General features: G+C 35.0%; 1 protein-coding gene across 5 annotated transcripts in view; it reads left to right on the top strand.

The window, feature by feature from the left end:
* Positions 1–21,421, top strand: part of Root (ciliary rootlet coiled-coil, rootletin) — a 533,338-nt gene that overhangs the window by 262,146 nt on the left and 249,771 nt on the right. Inside the window, exon 1 of one of the 5 annotated variants that reach the window (XM_081759612.1) lies at positions 20,128–20,256. The exons of 3 other annotated variants lie outside the window; for them this stretch is intronic. The gene's annotated coding sequence lies outside the window, so the exon portion shown is untranslated. Of the gene's footprint in view, positions 1–20,127; positions 20,257–20,291; positions 20,401–21,421 lie in introns of those variants that run through there. One more of the 5 variants, XM_081759613.1, reaches the window with a different exon arrangement.

Genomic DNA, 21,421 nt, shown 5'->3' with positions numbered 1-21,421 from the left:
TTTTTTTTTGTACGTATGAATTTACACTTCAGCCCACAAATTTAGAGTGAAGAAAATGTTCAATAAGAAAACAAGTGTTCAAATATTCAAAATACTTCAACATTATATTTAATTCAATTTCTAATATTGTTCTTATGCGGAACAGTTGCCACAAATCATTCAATTTGTTGACATACGACGACGCAATTCTGTTCAAGTTCGGGAAGCATTTATTGATTTCATCTCTGTCGAAGGAAAGCCTGCTGAGAGTATCTTTGCTTAAATACTGAAGAAACTTCAACGTGATAGACTTGATATTAAGATTGCAGAGGCCAGTCTTATAATAATCAGGCTACAATGGCCGGGCAATATTCTGGAGTTCAAACTTTGATACGAAATATAAGTCCTTTGGCCATTATCGTTCCTTATAACAATAATTCATCGAACATTGCGGCGTACATGCTGCGCACATTAATGTTCTGGCGGTCACTTTGTTTGGAGCAATGAAACGTTTGCTTGTATTCTTCACTAGATATACTTACCAATGGAATGTGCTGCAAAAGCACGTAAAGATTGGTCTGAAACGTGAAAGTGACACCAGATAGAGTTCAAAAGCAGAAGCTGAGACGGCACTTTTTAGCCAATTGGATGAAGTAATTGATGTGTTGGAAGAACTGCGTGACACTTCGACTGAAACGTGAGGAGATACTGGTCTTCTCCTTGCAAGCATCCAGTCATTTAACTTCACCGTTTTACTGTATTTCTGGTCTGCAGTTCTCTCATATATTGATCGGATCCAAAAATGCCTTCAATCTCAGGATATGTGTTTCAATCAAACTCTTATTCAGTTACAGAGTCTGGTTGACACCATTGATACCTGAGACTTCTGCTGGCTAAGAAAATCATATCCGCAACTGAAGGAAGTTGCAGGGCATGTAACATAACTGTGGGTACACAAGTAGGAGAAGGAGATGAAGAAGCAAAGAATGAACCCCTGACTACACAGGCCGAAGTGAAACCTATCAATGAAATTCTAGATGAGATTCGACAACAAATGTATGACCATTTTACTCAGATGCATGACTTGAATGATAGATTTAGATTGCTGTGTTATATGGCCAACTTTGTGCAGCAGCTAGATGATGAGAGCAAGGAAAGGCTAAGAGCATGTTGCTCTGATTTGGCTTTGTTCTACCCGAATGCCCAAATGACCTGGATGGTGTAGAATTATTTCAGGATTGTAAGGATTTAATTCGTTCAGTAAGTGTGCTCAGAAATCTAAAGAAGAACTTGACTTTTTCCCCGCAAGGCATACTGAAATGTGTGTTTTCAATGGGGCTTGAAGTTTACTAAAATTTGGTAACCGCTCTTCAGATTTTGATAACACTGTCCGTATCTGTCGCATCATGTGAAAGGTCTTTCACCAAAATGAAATTGATAAAATCATATTTGCGCTCGACAGTAAGTCAAGAAAGACACAAATCTGAACATTCTTTCTATCAAAAATTAAATAGCATCCACTCTGGATTTTGATAACATAGTTGAGACTTTCGTAACTACCAAAGTAAGGAAGATATCGTTCTGAATGTTGGTGGAACACAGGCTAATATGGTAGTGAAACTACTGTCGAAAGTAGTTTCATGTTTCAACTTAAGGCAATAAACATACAAAAGTACCAAAAGAATAATAAAAAGCCGTCAAGATCTGTAAATTGACTGGTAGTAGATGATAATGAAAAGTAAAATGGTATAACCCACAGTAGAATTCTATGCTCACATATTTAATCTTTAATATATCCCGAATTATTTAATATATTCAGGACTTTTTGTTATAATATATTCTAATACTAAGTATGTTAGTAAGTGGTAATGGAAATAGTTATAAGTGACAGAATATAAACATGACTGAATTATTAAATACAAAATGATATAACCATAAAACAAGTGTGAAATCTGGAAACAATAGTAAAAAAAAAAAAAAAAGACAAGCAGAAGAGAAACATTTTAGTGCTTAACTATTCATTGATATTTCGGCAAAAGCAGTGGGACTAAATAGATCGTACATTATCACTGGAGAGAAACCTAGTAAAAAATAAGTAAAGAGGATACACAGGAGAGAAATCTATTGTAGCCATTATTTACTGATATTTCGGTTAAAAAAAAAGTGTTTATACTAGGATAGTATAGGTGTAGGATAAATTCTGGATTCTTTGTTGTTATGTTTTGTTTGTTCTTAAGATTATATTTCAGTCGTGGGTTGTACTTCCGTTACACTTCTATCCCTAATCCTTTTTCTATCGTGTCCTTTTTTTAAAAAATCAATAAAAAATGAAAAAATGCAATTATAGTCCTGGTCCAGTTTTATTTTTAGGTACCAGCCTGAAAGCGGTTCTAAGTACTAAAAAAATAGATAGGAATGCTGAATGTTATACCCATTTATTTAATATATCCCAGATTAAGATGGTCTAAACATACATACTAACGGAAAAGGGGGCAAAGTAAACAGAAAGAATGATTATGTAAATGAATGTCAAAAATAAAAGTGTATAAATCATGATTGTTCGAAAAGGTGTGCCGATCTATTTCACTGGCCCCGGGCCCCAGTTTGCCTTCCGCCGCCACTGCACATACCTAAAGCTTTACTAGCCGTTAACAGAGTTCAATGTGTGCGCCATCTGTAGCACATAGGATATCTAAGCGACATTCCAGTTTGTCCACGTCCGTCCTATTATGTCTCCATAACATGTTCAAGTACTGTGCCGATGCGAGTTCGTAGTTCTGCAGGTCCTGCACTGGAGTCTTGTAGGCTACGTCCTTCACAAAGCTCCAAAGAAAAAAATGGGTTGATATCCGGAGACATTGGAAGCCAAGGAATGGGCCCCCCTCGACCAATTCAGCGACCTGGAAATGATTTGTACAAAGCTCTCCTAACGGTCGCGGCCCAGTGAGGAGGGTCACCGTCCTGCTACAACACTATGTCAAGTTGCAGGTGTTCGATCTGTGGAAATGCAAACTGTTCCAACTTGTCAAGATAAACAGTTGCAGTGATTGACGCTCCTCCAAAGACAAACGGTCCCACCAGACGGTCAGGAATCAGACTGCACCACACGTTTAACTTTGGACTGTCGCGCAAAATTTCAGGTCTGTGTGGGGGTTCTCGAAGCCGTTTATTCTCACGTTGTGTTGGTTTACCATCCCGGACACATGAAAAACACGCTTCGTCCGAGAACATCACCTTTGTCAGAAAGTCTGGGTCCTCGTGTCCTCGACGATGCGATTCAGAATCTCAATTGCAGATGCTTTTTGCTTTGGCCTGTCATCACATTAGAGCCCATCCAGCAGCTGCAACTTGTAGGTATGCAGTTTTAGTCACTTGTGTAGCAATCTGCGCACTGTGGTCGGTGGTAAATGCAACTTTCGAGACGCTTGACGGACTGATATTGTTGGGCTCTGGAGAGATGCTTGTTGCTCCCGTTCCACATCTGGTTCACTGGTGTTCGAACATCCGAAACTCGTCCTTTTCATGATACTTTCGGTTCCGTTGAACCTCGTGTACCACTGCCGGATGCTCGGATGCGATGGTAGTGTGAGTCTGTAACGCGTCTGGAAGTTCAACTGGACCTGGGTGGCAGATTTGGTCCCTGTCTACCATTCCACACATTGTGTCATATCTTGGGGCGTGGCTATTTTCGTCAGTACCTCACTTGCAAAGACAAAAACAAAAACAAAAGAAGTTCGAGAAGACAGATTTGTTCGAACAAAAATTCAGGAGTGTGATCAATATGCCGTAAACCGCATCCCCAGTTCTAACTTATACATGATCAATTTTGGAAAGATCATTTTGGAACACCCAGTGTAATACCGGAAATGAGCATATTTTAGAAATTGTCACCTTTACCACTCTAGATGTTGAAATTTCTAAACCGCTACTAAATATATAGACGTATTTTTAATTAACATTTGCACACTTCCAATTTAACCGAATCCCCACATTCGACATTTTCTGAATAGAGAAACAAAAATTTTAATATTGTAGAAAGTGGCCTCTTTTCATACTTTAGAAACAGGTTTTTGAAGAAAGAAAAAAAAAGCTATCACTTACTTTTAGTTACAAGTTTTTGTACCCAATTTCATATCTTCAATTTAAGCGAATTCTCACGTGAGCATTTTCTGAATAAAGAATCGAAAATTTGAATATTGTAAAAATTACCCTTTTCCTTTTTTAGGAGCAAAATTTTCGATAACGCTTAATCCTGGAATATATTGAGGGGTGCTATGCAACCTCACCAGTTATTTGTTTACCTACAAATATTACATGCAAGTAGTGCTTCTTTGTTTCTTTCTTGGAGTTATTTATAATCTACTTGTGTGCTAAGATATTTTTTGAATTAAAATTTTAGTTGGGTTTTTATGGCTTGTAATTACTTTGAGGTTCCCTAACACCACATCTGTGTATTGCTATTTTTTTATTATTATTATTAGAACACCACTCATTCTAGCTTTGGAACTTCTTGTATAAAGTAAAAACTAATTCTGACCAAAGCATATACTGTTTAATAAATAATATAGTTATAGTTTCGGCAAAGTACATGTGCCTTTATGAGACACATTATCCACTTATGTGGATAAGGCAAATATAATGTGTCTGATGCAGGCAAAGATACCTTGCCGAAATTGTAACGATGTCATTTATTAAATACCTCGTAGTATATGTTTTGGTCAAAATTTGTTTTTTATTACTATGGTTTGAAGTTATGAAATAACTGCTCATTTTTCAAAATAATAATAATAATAATAACAATAATAAGTTGCTGTGGATCGTTTGGATCCAACAGACAGTGACTTTGGAGATACTATACGAAATATTATCGTTAGAATAAATGACTGTCAGTTTTGAAGACCTAAATGAAGTTGAAGATAGGGATGCGCACGAGTCGAGTCGAGTCGAAATTTAAGCCTTGTATCGACTCGAAAATATGTTTCTGTTTCGACTCGACAGTTTCTGTCTCGACTCGACTCGAATTAGAGACGAGACGTCTCGAAATTCGAGTCGAGACAAAATATACGAGTTAAAATATACGCACACATCAGCCAGAACATTATGACTACCTACCTATTTGTCAGTACGTTAACCTTTGGCAGTGGCACGGATAACAACGGCAACGCGTTTTGGCATGGACGCAATGATCTTTGGTAGGTCGCTGGAGAGAGTTAGCACCACATGTGCACACACAGGTCACCTACTTCCCGTAAATTTCGGAGAGGGGCGATGCGCTCTGACGTAACGTTCAATCACATTCCAGATGTGTTCGATTGGATTCAGATCCGGCCAGTTGAGGGCCAGCAAATCATTTGGAACTTGCCCCTGTGTTCCTCGAACCACTCCATTTCACACCTGGCCTTGTGACATAGTGCATTATCTTGTCGAAAAATGCCAAATATCACATTAATTATTAGTTTTAATTAAGTGAATTGAGCTGATAATTAAATCTTGATGAGACATTTGAGTCGAGTCGAGTCGACATTTTTACGGCTTTTCGACTCGTGTCTCGACTCGAAAATTCGAGTAGAGAAATACGTTTGTCTCGACTCGTCTAGAATTTTACAAAGTGTGTCTCGACTCAAATTCGAGTCGACTCGAGATTCAAGACGTCTCGGTTCGTCGCATCCCTAGTTAAAGATAAGCTCGAGATTCAGTCCGCCGAAATTCAGTTCAGAATGAATGCAATATTGTATATGTATATTTCTTTTTAAAATAATGACCTACTTAATTAGTAATTATTCCTTACTGACAATCTCAGCGTTTCCAAACATCATATTAGAATTTAAGTAAAAACATTTATGCTAAATTTACTCACAAAAATATGAAGTAACTACTTCGGACTCACCAGCATTTCCACCTAATATCAAAGTATAGAAATTGTCTTTGTATTTCAGAGTTAGAAGCACGTTCTCTCTTTCTCTCTCTCTCTCTCTCTTTTTTTAAAACAAATTTATATATTGAATTTTACACCTACAACTTAAGCAAATCCTCAAATTAGGCATTTTATCTATAAATGGAATGGAAATTTTAATATTGTAGAAATTACCTCTCTCTGTCTTTCTCTCTCTCTTAGGAGCAGAATATTTGGAAACGCTGACTCTTATTTTTTATGAGTATATATATTAAATTTCACACCTCTAACTTAAGAATATTCATGTGTTCGTTTTCTGTATAAAGAGACAGAAATTTGAACATTATAGAAATTGAGAGTTTCGTCATTCATGAGCTAATTTTTTTAAACCATTGCAATACATTTTCAGTAGTTTTTGGTGAAAATTTATATGCCGTGTTCATCTCCTTATCTTAAATCAATCAATCAATCAATCATCATAGGTATTCTGCCATAGACAGGTCACTTTCCGCAACTGACAGTAAGAAGCTTCCGTGCTCCATGGTCTGCAGTTAACCTCTTCGTCTTGACGTGTGATTTTTCTATTTCAATACAGTCCATAAATTGTAGCAACCTCCGTCCCTTCTCTCTTTCGTGTCATCATATCTTCTAGCTCGTCCCTCATGATACAGTTCCTTCTTAGCCAATGTTCCAACCCGTTTCTCTTTCTCTTTTCAATAATTGTTCTTTTCTCCCTTGCTATTTTTAACACCCTGTCATACATTTTTCATTCGACTTTTCTTCCTTCTAAAGGCTACTTTCGCCATTCCTACCCTTGCTTTTATTTCACGTTCGCACTTCATTTCATCACTAATAATACTACCCAGGTATCGAAAATTAGCCATCTTTCTATTTACTCCCTCCTGCTTCTATATTTGACTCAACCGCTTCGTTCCAATCACCATGGCTTTTGTCTTTCCAACATTTATTTTCATTCCATATTCTTCACAGCTTTTCCTCAAGTTTTCGAAGATCTTTTTCATTTTCTGGAAACAAGCGCCATATCATCTGCAAACCGTATACATTTAATCATTCTGCTTACTACCGAGATGCTGTCTTCTTTGTGTAGGCTCTCTTTCACCATCTCTTCTAATTAGATATTAAATAATTGGCGAGAAACAGCATCCTCGTAGAACTCCTCTTCCAATTAGATTCTCCTCTATCATTTCTTGCCCTATTCTAACATTTACTTGTTGGTTAATATATAACTTTCTTATGAGTCTTTGATCTGTCCATTCCAACCCAGCTTTCTTTTAGAACTTCTAACAACATTTCCCAATTTACGCTGTCAAAAGACTTTTGTAGATCAATAAATACAGCATACACCTCTTACCCTCTTTCTATGAATCTTTCGCCGATCGCCCATAATAATCCAGTAGCATCTCTAGTGCCTTGCCTCTTCTGAACCCGAACTGTTTCTCCTCAGCTTTTTGATTTGTTAACCATATAACCTTCTGTTTAGTATTCAAAATATTTTTTTCTGTATGCGATATAAGTAATAGTTCTATAATTTTAACATTTCTCTGGATTCGATTTCTTATCCACCGTTATCATGATCGTCTTCAGGAAATCTTTTGGCCATTCTCGTGTTTTATATATTTCATTACAGAGCCGGAATAATTCTTTCATCCTCTTGTCTTCAATACGTTTAATGAATTCGATTGGTATACTGTCTATCCCGGTTGTCTTTCATTCCTAATCTTGGATATAGCTTTTGAAACCCATCCCGAAGAAAACTAAACCTTTTATCATATTCGTGTACTTTTCATTTACTATTACAAATAAATAAATAAATAAAAATAATGCTTTATCTTCCTTTAGGACCTTTTTTATCTCTTTCTTTCGTAAGAGAAGAAGTTTTCTGCCCAAATATCGTGTCTCTATTTTTAGTAATATTATCTGGACGTTGTTGAGTGAGTCATTTCACTCTTATATAATAGTATAAATTTTATAAAAGAAAATGTATATTAGTTTCTTTGTGTGTGTGTGTGCGTGTGTGTTAATTCAAGGCAGAGTCATAAGATTTCCAGTATTCTGTATTCTCTGTCAAGAAAGTTTATGCATGTTTTGAGCGGGATAGTATATTGCACCTTGCTGCTATGAAAATAAAATACTACACATTGCCCCATATTATTTTGCCAGTAGCTTCCTATTTGCTCATCAGTTAAAACAGTATTCCTGGGCATCGTTTCGAAAAATGTATTTGTTTTTTCGTGCATTCTACGAAAAACACAGAGTATACGCAATTAACACGAAACAAGGAAAAAACACAGTGCGATGAGTGCTTGGACTCTTTCGACAAATCACTCAATGTAGCGCTTTCCTTGCAAGCAAGTCTTGATGGTGTAATCAGTACCACCGTGGGCTCAAGTTCACGGGGTTCTTAGATAGATTCCCCCTGAAGACATACTTTTTATTTTCTTTACAACAATAGAAGTTTTTTTAAAACTATCCAGTCACTCGAGAAAAGGAAATTATGTAGAAACACAACATTTCACTTCTGTATTCACATTATTGCGAAGAAATATGATCATTTCTTGGAGTTCAAACCGTAGACAATAAGCTAGTGAATAATGTTTTTGGGTCTTTTTATAAACAATGTCCAGTGTGTTGTTGTCGTCAGAGCTCTACACTGTAGACCGTAAAGTCGCAAGTTTCTGAGGAAAACAGTGTCCATTTACTATTATTATTATTATTATTATTACTAGAATGAGAAAAGAAGGAAAGAAAAAGACACAGTAGAAGCTATTGATAGGAACAGAACAGATATACTTTACGTCAGATTCTTTTCAGGTTTACACATGAACGTAATAATATTATTACATTTATGGATTGACAGATAGAATTATTATTTTATGAGAACAAAAATGGAGTATAAATATGTGTTAGCTAGTAGCATTAATGAATTTTGTTTCGCCCTTCTTCTAGATGGGTTGAGTTGATTTTGAGTTTAACGTCCCTTTCAGCAGCAAGTCTATATGAGATGGAACCTACTGATTAACATGGAATCCGAAACACACGAGCTCCTGCGGGGAATCGAACCTGGGTCTTTTCTAGATAGGAAGGTGAGGTGACACCTTGAATAGAATCCTTCTTGTGACTAGAGTTGTAAGTTTGATCACTACTTGTAATTTGTGTTATTTCTCTAATGCTTGAACGTAGCGTTGAAGCTAATAATAACTTGTTAGCGAAATCACGTGTAAAATTTGAAGACCGAGCTAGTTGTGTAAATTTGCACACAGATCGAGGTAACGAAGCCAGAGTAATGTGCGTATGTCTCTTGAACAAAGAAATAGTTCCTCTGCTCTGACCATCCTCCCTCGTAGAGTATTCGATAGCAAGGTAGTCTGAAGATCTTGTAGTCCAGGGATGGATTCCCGCGCGCGTATTTTCGAAATACACTGAACTCCAGCCATAAGGGATTGTGAACGGGTTACGCTTGGCAACAATGTAGGAAAAATAAATGACGTCTATATCACGATCATGTTGGTGACATCACGAGTTATAGCACAAAGTAAATGTTAGGTGCGGTCGACGCTCGTAGCCGAGTGAGCTAGCGCAACATGGTAGTAAAGAAAATCGTTTTGGCGTGGGTTCAAACCCTGCCTCAGGAAAGTTTTTTTTATTATTTTTAAAAATATTTATAACACTTCTTTCGTTAAAATGAAATGAAAAATAATATTCAAAAAGTGATTTAACGATTATTTTTTAAAAGTTTTCATTAAACTTCTTTCATTAAAATAAGTTTGATCTTGTACTATAGATCCATAGCAAAAGTAGTAGTAGTAGTAGTAGTAGTAGTAGTAATAGCATTACTAGTAATAGTAGTAGTAGGAACAGGTTAGAATGCAATTCAGCATTCATTTGTTTCCATGCGATGTTGCCAAATGTAACCCGCTTACAAAGCCTTCTGACTAGGACTGAGTGTATTTCGAAAACATGCTTCATGCGCACCCAGAACCATTTTTATTTCTTCAGCACAAGTAGAAAAGAAAAAAAACACAAACGAATCGAGACGCATGAAGTTTAGAGCTAACAAGTAAGACCTAACCAAAGGTATGGGCCATTACGTGATTTGTTTAAAGAAACAATAAAATGGAGGGAAGTAATTTTGTCTGTGTCTAGAAATGGAATATAAATAAAAGAAGAAACTACACTTCTGTCCAGAATTTCTGTCGCATGTCTTTCAAAATTAAATAAATAGAAATAACTCTTTCTTCTGATAGAAAATATTAAATATCTTCTTTGAAGTATGCAGAAAAAGGAAACCACATACTTAAAAAAATCTGTAAAAAAATTAAGAAATAAAGAAGTTATAATTAATAAAAGAAGTCTCCGAAACTCATCGCCAAATTCTAAGTTCCATTTTCCTACAGAGAGAGAGGGGATTTTATGCTTGATTAGAAATACAACGTAAATCTTTCATAATGCTAGTTACTATACATATTGCACAGCTCAAATAATAATAGATATTAAGCATTTTATACATAAACAAACCAAAAAAAGGAAATAAGCCACAAAATATGCAAGCGACCAGGCAGTTAGTGGCAGTGATTTTCAAATATGTGTTTACTAAGAGAATGACCTTAACATACCTTCCTAGAGTAGATAACCGTAGAGTAGATAACCGTTAGATACCAGAACCGCGTATTTAGCTCCTATGAGTAGGGTCGAGTGTGATTTAAAAATTGAACAGTGGTCAATTTTTCTACGTTTTACTATCAAGACTTCCATTTCCCTTTTTCATTTGTTTCTGTTTACCTACTTGTGATGAGTATCTGTAAGTGAAAAAAGAACTTGAGGCATTTTTGGATATTAATATTTGAAATTGTAATAAGAGCAATAGGACGTATACTACTACTTGGCTTTCGAGACACGCAGCCTGTGAGTTTTAGAAGAGCCAACTACTAAAAAAATACATTTTTGAATCAGTGTAATATATAAATTATTATATGAAAAAATTGAATGTAACCATGTATGCCTAATCATCACAGCCGAATTGCAGTCAAATGAAATGACTTTTAGTATATAGTTAGGCCTTAATCCAACTGGGATGTTATATTGCTTTCATTATAATAATATTCTAAGGGATAGTGGGGAGCCGAATTTTTGCGAAAAAAATTGAATATCTCACAAGCCGTTAAACTTACGGTACTGAAATTCAGTATATTAACTCTTTATTGAAAATGAACGGAACGTCTAGCATTTTTTTTTAAATTCTCCTTTATAGGGATGGGCGCACTTTCTATATATGGTAAATTGATTGTGGGTTAGTTTGTAAAATAATCGAAAACGATCGATATTAGTTGAGAAACAAGTTTAGAAACAAAAAATACCGTGCTTCGCATCACATATCCATATATGCTTACCATGCGTTTTCTATTATAATAATTGCTGAAGCTTGTTTATTATATGGAGCGCTTAGAGCACAGATCAATCAACCCAAAAAGCTGAGAAAAATAGACAAAATTTGTAATGCAAGCTTCTGTACGTTGGTTACTTACTTTGATTTGGGATTTTCAAAATTCCTCTGTTTCTTCACTGAAAAGTATCGATAATTCAACAAGGAAATAAATAGGCCATGATAATTTAATTGAAATTCGTCGTAATTTTGCCCATGAGGAACACTTTACTATTTTAAATCGTAAAGATCAGATCCATCATTATTGTAACACAGTGGTGCTTGAGGGATTGACCGTAGAAATTCAAACTCCGATTATAATTTCAGAACCTGGTTTTATTACTCTGTAGTAGGTAGAGAAGAGGCCGTGGATAATGTGTCAGAGTTAATGACGATGTGATTTGGTGGGTCAGAGGTTCAAGGTAAGTGGTGGGTCACGGTGGGTGGTGGATCAGTAGGTCGTGTGTCAAGTTTTCATTGACCCATGCCATCTCTGGTCAAATCTGAAAAACCAAACCAAAGAAAGAGCAATATTAATACACAAAACGCTCAACATCTTAGCTATTCATGACAACTATTGCATGATCCGAATAACTCTTAGTATATCCACAAATCATCATTTCATGTTTTACCGAAATACAGCATCACTTTTACGACAACCTGACACTTTAAATGTTGTTAATACGCAAAGTTCATTAATCTCATCACTTATTCACTTTCTTATGATTATCAAAACCTTTAGGGTACTTCCCTTAGATATAGAAAGGTGAAATGTAGTATCCAGGTTTGGTGTAGCGTGCAAGTAAACAAATAAAAAGCAACAGGTTGATATTTGCAAACCTCCTACAATAGAGTGTGTTGATTATTCAACGAAAAGGCTTGAAATCCAATCAGAAAGTTCATAAAATATAAAATATGTAGCCAAATCTCAACTTTGCATTAATAATAATAATAATAATAATAATAATAATAATAATAATAATAATAAAGGAATAACAGAATTATAATATCCATTACGTAAACAATACCTTTCAATAAAGAAAAAAATAAATACCACAACGGATGAGAACCCGGGTTGCTGTAGTGACAGTTCTCTACTTTCACACTCTGCTATCAATTCCCCACTCAAAGATAAGAAAATAAACTAGTAGTTATGTTAGACAAACATAGCACACACTATTTCTACACATGTTGATGTAATTCAAAGAATGTGAAATTAATTTCTACTCTCTTTTCTTTGGAAACTATAAGGTAAAGAAGAATTGTACTGTAAATCGTGACATCGCTGAAAACGATGACGTAACCCTAACTTGAAAAACGTTTCGTGATATATTCCTGATTGAGGAACGTGTATGTAACTTGTTTTTGGGTTAAAGAAGGAAATCTTGAGCAAGTCATCGTGACTCATAAGGAACATCTCATTATACGAGCATTGGTATTTTGTATAGTCTTACATACAATGATTTTAACTAGCAAATAGTTTAGGTGAAAGATGAAGTAACGCGGTAGGTAAGTAGTTAGCGTATTGAACTTCTATTCGGCGGACCCAGGTTCGAATCCCGGCCATGTTGAAACTTTTTCAAATGTTTCAATTTCAATACAAACTCAGTGTGAAAACAAATAAAACACAGTTCTGACCAGAGCAGAATGAAATATATTAAAAACTATACTATATTAAAAACTAAACTATAATATAATATATTTCATTCTGCTCTGGTCAGAACTGTGTTTTATTTGTTACTCTACTTATCCAGAGCCATGGAGTTTGTTCAGTGTGAAAAGCAAGATCTTATCTCCTTCAGAAAGAAAAAGATGTTGGAATGAGGAGAATTGGAGAAGGTCTCTCAATGGAGTCAATCATTTACAAACTTATTTTCAGCAGTTGTTCTATATTTTATATTTTCAGCTACTTTCAAGCATTTACTGATTCATGCATGGTCAGTATTTTTATATCTCTAAGCATACAGTATTTAAAGAAGTAATACATTACATACACAGCATTATTGAGATTAATATATAGTGTTCTTTTGGAAATACGATCCGAACCATAGAGCTTTATCTTAGAATGGAGAACTGTTTCGTTAGGCACCTAATTTACATTTTATCTGCATAAACACCTGGATCAAGGCTACCAACCTGTTTCAATGCCGAGAAAAGTTACGTGTAAGTTGGGTTGCATCTGTCTAGGCATTCTCACAACTGCAAATGACCTGAACCCCAAGTAATGGAATTATAATAGTCGGGAGTCCAGGTACTTATGTGAGTGACTGTACCTTGATCTGGAATTCTAGTTCTCATCCGGCTCATATTTAATGTTATGTGTTTTTTTTCTTTTCGTATAATTTCTTCATAGTATATTTTTGTAATCTTAATTGTCTGTATTGCCCTTACAAACTTTTCCTTTTTCGAAGGAAAATCTGTGACACTGTTCACATCGAAATAAAACAACCTCTCGAACTATGAAGAAAATATTCTATTCTGTTAGGAAGTGAGATTTTATGTTTGTTTTTACAACGCTTTGTTTTGCAGTATGATACAAACATCATCTATGCCGAAGGTTCTCAACATTTTCCGCTGGCCTAGTACTATAAGTCACACATACCACCCAGCATCAACTCGCATACCACAGGCTGAGAACCCCTGATCTGTGCACAATTAAAATAATTTGAAATTGAATAAAATTTGTTAAAGCTATGTTAAAATGCTTTATTATGCTAAATTATTAAAATTTATTTTTTAAAAAACTATGTCTAAACATGCGCTCTTAAAATAGTTAAAAGAAACAGTAACATGCCAAATGAATAGGAGGAGCATTTCACCCTTCTCTTCCTTCTTGTCCACAAGTATGCTCCCTCATCTAGAGCGACACTCCTATGTTTTCATACTAATTATAACTGTCAACGAAGTGAATACTTTCAGTTAGGATTTTTGTGGTTACATAAGCAGAACATAAAAAATTGAATAAATTTTATGTATTTATTTTTTAAAGAATTTTCTTTACACGTTGTGTTTATAATTATTGCGTCTTATTGCCCAACAGAGAAAAAATGTATAATTCTGGCGCACATGTGGGAGTACATAAATTACAGGATGAAGATTATAGTGCAAAAGTGTTCCTTTGCAGCTGGCTTGTAGACAAACTGAATAAAAATTCGATTATTTTTCTAATGGATTCGTGTCTTATACCCCAACAAAAAGCAAATGCAAAACTGGAATAATATCAAGGTTAAATTCAACATAGGATCAAACGATATGAAATCATATCATTAATAACTGAATCTACTCTTTACCGAAAACAATGTAAATTAATGCAATATGAATATCAATATATGCAGATTGGTAACTAATATTGTAATTAAGTCTACCACAAACATTGTACCCAATAAGTGAGAGGCTGACAACTTATTTACTGCCAAAATCGTCATTTTTGTAAATTTCTAACATTGGTGAATTATATCAGGTGGACTGTCATGTAGAAGATTGATGTAGTATGTTATCTGTATCAACTGTTGGCCTTTGTAACTTTTCTATTGGGAAAATCACTAACAATTTTTATAAATTGGCCAACGGAATGTGCTGTATGGACACGTTCATTTCTGCGAATGTTCTGAACTTAGAACGCTAACGAAATATAAATATTGTATATCTTTTTTACAATCAACGGAAATTAGATTAAATAGCTTTAAATTATACATTTTCTATACAAAATCAAGACGATATTTAAGTTTTGTATGTAGTATGCAAAATTTGAAGATTTTTGTCAGTATTTCATTCAGTGGGAAACAAAACATAAATAGTCAGTGAAATTCAAATTATTTATTGCACCATGTTCTAATCAGTAGAGACTTACATACTGTTGGAAAAAATCGTTATCACATAAAGTAAGAAGGAGCAAAATAGAATACTCTTCAGTTTGATGAGAACTTGTTTTATTCCTTACACAGACGTTCAAAGTTCTTGGTTTTCTGTTGCCAAATGGATCGCGTAATCCAAGGAAGAAAAAGTATCACATACTGGTCGTGAAGATCAAAGTTTTCTGTACTTTCAAAGCAAATTTTTTCCGGTCGTACGTGAAGAAATAATTATGTCATTCAGGTCAGACGATCTATACTGTGTACTTAAATCCCTTAGCCTTGCGCTTTGACATGTCTTACGAAAACCTTTGTACCACGTATTTTGTTCACTTTTTTATTTCAATGTTTGTTCCTGTTTCTGTAGTCTGGGTTCACAGTTACACCAAAAAAACTCTGTTATGTTAATTTTCTTCTCTAATTTATTCTCTTGAGATTGGAGCAAAGAGAAGTTTTCAAGTTTATTTTAATATTGTTATGGGTTTGGTAGATTAATTAATGTAACTATTCTCAGTAACAAACGCGTGAGAATTTCATTTCCTTTATTAAACGAGGTGTTAAAGTTCTACTACATTGATAGGTAACTATTATACTGCTGAAAGAAAACTATCACTGTTTTAATGTGAACTAGACACATTAGATTTTGTTCGACGTCATATGATACTTATGAAACTTCTGCGCAGTAAATTTGTGAAGAAAAACACAGTAAATTCGCGATTATCTGCTGAATTGGATGGAGCAAAAACTGCGGATAATCCGCAAAATGGTCAAATCAACATAAAAATACTTGTGAATAACTTTTATTTACAGTAGGGGACCTACACGTTTACACAGGGAGCTTAATTAGAGAGTACTTTTCTATACTTCCAGGTTTGTTGGTTTATTTACCACAAAAAAAAAAAAAAAAAAACAGTCAATTGGTTTTGCTTTTTCGTGTTGAAACATTTCTTTATTTGTGATTGAAGTTGTTTAAACGAAGTTTTGACAGAAAGAACAAGAAGAAGAGGAAGAAGTAATAAGTAAAAAGGAAAGACTGCGAATAATCGAGAGGTTATTGTATATGCTTTAATAAGGTGAAGGTGAATGAAATGGTTTGGTTAAGGTATTTGATGTGCTGTAGATATAACTGTGCAGTTACCTTAATTTCAAAAATTAATTTAAAATTAGACAAATTAAGACTATGGAAGAAGGAATTTATTAGGATTACAAATTAATTGAAGAAGAGTAATGGTTAAAAGAAATTTTAGTTCAAAATTAATCTATTAAAATATAAGAAGGTAAAAAATTAATACGATTGTAGAATAAGGTATGCCTAATGTAAAATTTGAAAGATTAAAATTAATCTATGGCAAAACAACTTATTGCCAAATTACTATTCAAAAAACTACTCGTGTTAAAATTAATCTAAGAGGTATTAGCTAAAATTGCAACGCTACAACATTAAAACATCTATTTGATAGCATGTAAATTAACTTCTTTTTGTGCGGTGGTTATGTACGGTTATTATGCAGATTTTAGTCAGAGTGACGTATATTAAAAGATAAGTTGTGGAAAGTACTATGTCAATACCATAGCAAATTGATACATCAGTGTATAAAGTATATGCATATTTAGTAATGGAAATTCCGTTATTCTACAACCCATAAGAAATTTCTGGCAATAGAGTATGTACCATGAGTTTGTTATTGGGAAAAAATTGAAAACTACTGTAAGACTTCGCACCAGATTTAAGGAATTATTAAGAAAATCGCATGTAACCTACAAACGTAATGATTTAGAACACTGTATTTTAAATATATAATAGCTAGATATATAAGAAAAACATTCATGCAAGTGCATTAGTAAATATTCAGTATGACCATAGTTATTCAAAATATAAACTGTGGTGCAACGTTACCCGATAGGTGAGGATACTTTGCACAACGTACAAAAAAGTATGTTCAACATGCGAACATAATGTTTCTGTGCAATGTTTTCTCTTCAGTATTTGTACATTTCACTTCCTACACAAAACTGCATGCAGTCTACAAATAGTGATATTAGAATGATGGTACCGGTATCAGTACTTAGTCTGAATATCAATATTTGTAAAGAAAATTATGTATTTTTTGGTACCGGCACAAGAACCACATTCTGATAGTTTAGCATATGTTCCACAAAAGTGCCAACTCAGCAAAAACTTTTATTGATTTGCCTTGTTTGCTCTTTGTCCAAGAATATCAACCCAAACGTAATTAGTGAAATATTTACGGGGTTTGAAGCTTTCAGGCTGAAGTCCACTCAAATTGCGTGATTTCTTTTTTCAAAAATAATAATAATAATAATAATAATCTAATGTTAGTCATTCCTATGCGTATAAACTTCAAGCCCCACAAAAGTCTAGTAATTTCTAGAAAAAAGAAAAGAAAAGTTTTTCTGAGTGAAGCCCTTCTCAAACTATTTTTTTTCTGGGCCCGCCACTGTTCGTAATTTATTTTCCAACAAGAAATCCATTCCGGCATCTACCTAAATAGGAAATTTACCTAAAATTAGAAGGCAAGAGGTACCAGCAGTAGTAATTTCCTCTGTAAGAAGTTACTTTGGACCGGTGCAAAGTAGCCCCGATTAGAGGCTGAAATTGCCTTCTTCCCGTTTGCTTATTTTTTTTTAAATGACTTTAAAACGTATCACCCTTCAATTTCAACTATTGCTTCAAATTTACATTATACACATTAGTATTCTACGAAACTGACTTAACTTGGACGGAAATTCTTGTAGGTGATATATTTCAAATTTTATCGGCCTTTACAGTGACTGCTTTCCATACCTTTACAACAAAACTCTCCGGGCCGCCAACATTATACCCAAAATACAGTATACAGTTATATGTTCTATCTTACGGTAGCAGTTGAAACTTTTTCTTTACAGTTCATGGTTTTACCGACAGAGGACTGTGCAACCAGGCACGTAGCCAGGATTTCGTAAAGGGAGGAGGGGAGCGTGACATGAAATACTGTGGTCATCAGAACAGGAGTCGATCATTCTAAACTATTTTATTGGAAGATATATTGGTTCGTTTAGCCAGGATTTCGTAACGGGGGGACATGACATGAACAACTGAAGGCCCAGGAGCTCGATCAATCTAAACTACTTTACTGGCAACATATATTGGTTTGTTAGGATAATAAAATTAAGATATGTTAGTAAGTATTTTAATAACAAACTATGAAGAAATCTCGAGTAAAAGAATAAAAAAAATATTGAAAAATATTTTACAATATTTACGTTCCTTCCTCTGTTCATTCAAATATAACAATTTTCCTTTCATTATGACCTCAACTGTTATAAAAAGTACATATTCAATAATGTCTTGTAAAATATTTTACAATATCTGCGTTCCTTCCTTTGTTGAATCAAACGTTAACAGAACTTTCTTCCCACATAACGTTTTTGTTTTCATTATTCCGTCAACTACTATCTGTTCCAAATTGCAAGTTAAAGGAGCAGTAGAAAACTTTCTGAAATATATTTGATGCTGCAGACAAGCCATGACGAAAAATTATAATAAAAATTGTCTACACTATTACAAAACGGCAATATGCTTTCAAAAGCTAGAAATTATCCTGAATAGTAGCAGAAATCCTGAGAGTTCCGTATCTTTTCTAGAAATTTCTAATTCCCTGACTTTTCCAGGATATCGCGCTCATTCGCCACCATGTATTGCAAGTAATACAAATGTTCTCATTTATTTTATTTTATTTTAGTTCAAGCACAACACAACAGGCTCTAGGCCCAATTATTGTGTTGTCTTTGACAACGAAATACATATTAGTACAAAACAGTGAGATATACAAATAATTAAAAGAAATACACATTACAAAATAGACAATTTTAAAATACACATTCATATTGTCTTTAGCATATGTGCTCTTTATATGCCGTTTCCAAAACATGCCTGTTTAATTGTTCTTTTGTACACACTTTCCGACATGCTAAATATATCAATATTGAAGTCTTTTTCGACCTCATTGTGGAAAGTGCTTATTCTCCATATAGGAGATTTCCAAAGGATATTTGTTCTTGCCTTTCTTTGTTAAAACGTAGATGTGTTTCCTATCCTCGTTCTGGTTGATGGGACTTCGAAACAAAGCAACGAACGCAGCTCAATAGAGTCAATCTTATCATGTATTAATTTATATAAAAATATTAGATCATTATATCTTCTTCTTTCGTATAAAGTGGGTAGTTGATAATTTTCCAGTAACACTGTAAGAGTAACCAAAAGCTTGCTGTAGCTTTCTATTTTTAACGTTGATTATTCTTTTTCTTCTTTCTTTTTGTTTCATCCTTTCTTAATTATTTCATTTCTAGTTTCGAAGGGAGGTGTCCGGACTCTTGGACCCCCCTTGGCTACTTGCCTGGCGCAGCTCTTGCAAAGTTACTCCTGAAGTGCAAAGTAACTCCTCTTACGGTATTTTCTGCTTCGGGACTTGCGTTATTCCAATTCAAATATCAGTTTTAGTTTGTTATATATAGGTTTTTATTTCAGACTCTGCATTCAGATTAAAAAGCATAGGCAGGATTTATGTGGATGACTAAGAAGACAACTTCCTTTACATTACCAAAATTCAGCAAGTATATACGAGCGCCGTGATAATATTTCCCGAGTCTGGGAGGACTTTAAACCTCTGGCTATGCTACCGCTCTGGTGGTTCCCGTTATTTCGGTAACGAGTAAAACTATAACATATGCTGCTAAATAAGGATATATAATATCCTAGTAGCTGTAGCTGTAGATTCTAGTAATGCATAGTTATTATTATTATTATTATTATTATTATTATTATTATTATTTGATGCCGAACATGGGGCTATAATGACTAGATACATTAGGGTTTTCACCCCGTGCATTAGTATTGTGACGTGGAGAAATCTCCGATAGGGGATGTTAAGCAGTCACGACACTGAGAGGCTATTGATTGACTGTCGGTGCCACGCCGTGCCGGGAGGTCTTTTAGATGGTCTGCAACTCTTGTTGCCCTCGCACACCGTTACAAGACATACGTATCCAATGGCAACAAACAGCTTGGACCGCAAAACGCGGTCGAGAAACAGGTATTCATTTTCGCACGCTGCTTCTCACTTAACTTGCTGTTTGCTGTTATTAATTTTGTAGAGCTTTGCTGTGTAACTCTAAATTTCCTTTTGTGAGGTGTCTGCAGATAGTATGGTGTAGTTTCCGTAGCAGGAGTACAACAGGTTGGTGTGAGCTCTATTTGAAGTTAAAACATAAACTTGACCTGAAGTAACACAATATGAAGTCTACCTAGGTTGTACATAAATGTGGTCGTGTCTTAATTTTTGCTGAAATTATATGTTAAGTAGTGGTAACAAGTAGCTCTCCAATTGTCTTATTTTGCTGGATTAACACTAAAAGTTATGTCTTTCCATACGAAGTTGAACTCGGTACTCGATCTGCCGGAATCATGCATATGAAAGACCGTATGAACAATATACTGTTATTATTGGGCTCCTTAGAGGCTAAAGTGTTAGTGTACGCGCATTTGGTGCGGGAGCCAATACCGGAAGCTCAATTTCCGGTAGAAGTTCAATGTCCGGGGTGAAGAGTGTGGTTCGGATTTGACAATAAACTGTAGGTCCACGTCTCGTATAGTTTCGGTGCTGAAAGGGGGTGTTAAACTCTAAATCAACCAAATTTGTTATTATTATGTAATGTTCAAAAATACTTCTAAATTTGAGAGCTCATTTTGCACCCACTCAATTTTCTCCGTTTTCTTGTAACCGAGTGGCTAACACACACTTTTTTATGAGTGTGGTCCGGATTCGATTCCCGGAGGGGATATTTGTGTACAAACCCGACTAGTTTTTAGATCCTTACACTTTAAGTCTCTCCTTAATTAGCCTTGACGTGTGATGTAGCGTAATCACCAACACTTTCGCCTTTGGTCCGAGCGGTCTCGGTGGAGATACCCAGTCGAAAAGGTCCAAAAGCTTTCTCAGGCCAGCCAGCCACCCTGAGTGAAGTTTTCCTCATTGAAGATAAATGCTAGGATTGCGTCTCAGATAATGGTCCCAGGCCGCTTCCTTCCTTCCCAGATTACATGATCGCCAAGGAACGTCATCACTCATACGTGACAGGCTAATATTGCTATAGATACCGAAAGCTCAGAAATCTTAATTCCTAATTAAGCTTCGATGTTGAAAAGCAACCTTAAATCTCAACCAACCAACCAAAGTTCGAAATTTAAGAATTTGGAAT

The sequence above is a fragment of the Thermobia domestica genome, chromosome 5 (genome assembly GCF_964235325.1).
Source record: "Thermobia domestica chromosome 5, izTheDome1.hap1.1, whole genome shotgun sequence".
Classification (NCBI taxonomy): domain Eukaryota; kingdom Metazoa; phylum Arthropoda; class Insecta; order Zygentoma; family Lepismatidae; genus Thermobia; species Thermobia domestica.
This window is presented reverse-complemented; position numbering and strand designations above follow the sequence as displayed.